The sequence below is a fragment of the Acanthochromis polyacanthus genome, chromosome 4, assembly GCF_021347895.1.
Source record: "Acanthochromis polyacanthus isolate Apoly-LR-REF ecotype Palm Island chromosome 4, KAUST_Apoly_ChrSc, whole genome shotgun sequence".
Lineage (NCBI taxonomy): Eukaryota > Metazoa > Chordata > Actinopteri > Pomacentridae > Acanthochromis > Acanthochromis polyacanthus.
The window spans coordinates 589441-591786 of NC_067116.1; the positions used below are offsets into that span (position 1 = coordinate 589441).

At 43.9% G+C, this 2346-nt stretch overlaps 2 non-coding genes across 2 annotated transcripts; one reads left to right on the forward strand and one right to left on the reverse strand.

Moving 5' to 3' along the window:
* Positions 1 to 343: 343 nt before the first annotated feature.
* Positions 344 to 415, reverse strand: trnag-ucc (transfer RNA glycine (anticodon UCC)). The gene has a single exon. It is a non-coding gene; the product is annotated as a tRNA-Gly (tRNA).
* An 823-nt stretch (positions 416 to 1238) lies between these two features.
* On the forward strand, positions 1239 to 1323 carry trnaw-cca (transfer RNA tryptophan (anticodon CCA)). Its single transcript has one exon. It is a non-coding gene; the product is annotated as a tRNA-Trp (tRNA).
* Positions 1324 to 2346: the final 1023 nt, after the last annotated feature.

Genomic DNA, 2346 nt, shown 5'->3' on the forward strand with positions numbered 1-2346 from the left:
TCTATGAAACTAGAAGAGATGATGATATTTGACTGATGATCTTATTATGAGCAAGTCTGAATATTATGTCAGTTCTGCTAAGTCATTCACCTTCTATGTACAGGATGAGAGTGATGGCTTCAATTGTTATACATTTCCTTCTACAGTGCATGTTTGAGGCCCCAGCTTCAGACTATGACATGCCCATCAGTTTCTTTCTCCAAGACACAAAGCTCAACCTTCAGACTGAGAAACAGAAACATTACAGAATATGATACTTTTCACATTCTGTGACAAAGTGTTTAGTTGTGTCAGTTAAACCATCACAAACACTAAGCACACAACACTTCATGACCAGCACACATGCAATGGCCGGGAATCAAACCCAGGTCAACTGCTTGGAAGGCAGCTATGCTCACCACTATACCACCATCGCTATGAAATGGACTGTTTTTGTGTGCTCTCAGGAGTTCAAACGGATAAGAGAAGTAGGTGCAGAGAAAAGGGAGGAAATGAACATCAGCCAGAAGCCCTGATCTCTGTCACGACACAAGACATCTTAGTATTTTCTACAGCAAAACAACCTGATGAAAATGAAACTAAATCTTGAATCATTCTCGAAACAACTTCCACATAATGGGAAAGTGATATTGATGAGCCTAATTGAATTCCACAATTCCCATCGGTCTGCCAGTCTTTTTTGATAACTTTCTTTTCAAGACTTTGACAGAGTCATTTTGTTGTTTAAGCCTGTGATTATATTTTGAACTGCTGGTATTGATTTTCAGATATGTCCTTTTGGTGCCACTGGAATTTATACAGGGTAAAACTAATTTATTTTTGTTCTGTTGTTGTGTTTAAACTTAGTACTGTGTTTGCATGATCTCTGATCAGATGAGAAGAATCGAGGTGGAGGACAGTGGAGGAGGAAGTTCCATGTGTAATGGTCACTCGACTCTGGGCTCTGGATCCTGCGTGTCGCCTGGACTTAATGGACGATGATAGGGGGTGAAAAAGTTTGTGCATTTTCTGACCACCAAGCCTTCTCCAGTACCCACCAACTTTTAACCTCCACCAACAGGTGAGCAGAGACCTGCTGACCTCAGGAGAGCTGCACGGCGCAACAGGGAGAGACGGAGCTCCAATATTTAAGTGATTAGACAAATGCGTAAAGCAAGGGTGGGAACACGACAGATGTTTGTATGTGAAGCCAAATTTTGCGCTTTCATCACACAGAACAGAAAGCAGTAGCACAGGAAGTTGTCATGGCCGAGTGGTTAAAGGCGATGGACTCCAAATCTATTGAGTTCTCCCTGCGCAGGTTCCAAATCCTGCCTGACAACGTTCGACTCTTTCTGCAGTGGCAATCTATGAAATAAGAAGAGATGATGTTTAACTGATGATCTCATAATAAGGCGTGAAAAGTCCTGATTTGAATATCATGTCATTTCTGCACAGGCACTCACCTTTGATATAGAGCATGTGAGTGATGGTTTCAATTGTTCCATGTTTCCTTCTGCAGTGCATGCATAAGGCCCAGCTTCAGACTCTGACATCTCCATCAGTGTACTTCTTCAAGAATTTAAACCCACCAGGTTGATCCAGATTACATTTAACTCTGTAAATTCGACATTTTTTAGCCTATTCAATTCCATAAATGTTCTGGCTTGGATGTTAAAGGAGGTCTCCTCACATTTGGTGTATTTAACCCTTCCATGGTCTAAATTCTTTGAACAGATCTTGTGCCTGTAATCAATGTCTAACTTAGTTTTTATTTTCATTGCAGTGGTGATTTTTCCAGAGCAAGATCAATGATTTTTAATACATCTTTCTCCACTTTTATTTATTATTGAAGGCTCTGGACATTGTTGGACTGGTCTTGGTTGACACGTCTATACAATGTCACGTGGCATTGGTACAGTACCTGTGGAGTGGCAAACCGGGGTGGTGGTCCCTATTTCAAAAAGGGGGACCGGAGAGTGTGTGCCAACTACCGGGGTGTCACACTTCTCAGCCTCCCCTTGAAAGTTTACTCTAGGGTGCTGGAAGAGAGGCTCCAACTGATAGTCGAACCTCGGATTCAGGAGGAGCAATGCGGATTCCATCCCGGTCATGGAACAGCAGACCAGCTCTTTACCCTTGTGGAGCTGCTGAGGGGGTCATGGGAGTTTGACCTGCCAGTCTACATGTGTTTTGTGGATCTGGAGAAGCCTATGACCGTGTCCCCCGAGGGGCACTGTGGGGGGTACTGCGGGAGTATGGGGTACCGGGCTCGTTGCTACGAGCCGTTCGGTCCCTGTTCGACCCAAGTGAGAGCTGTGTCCGCATACTCGGGACTAAATCAGACACGTTTCCAGTGGGTGTTGG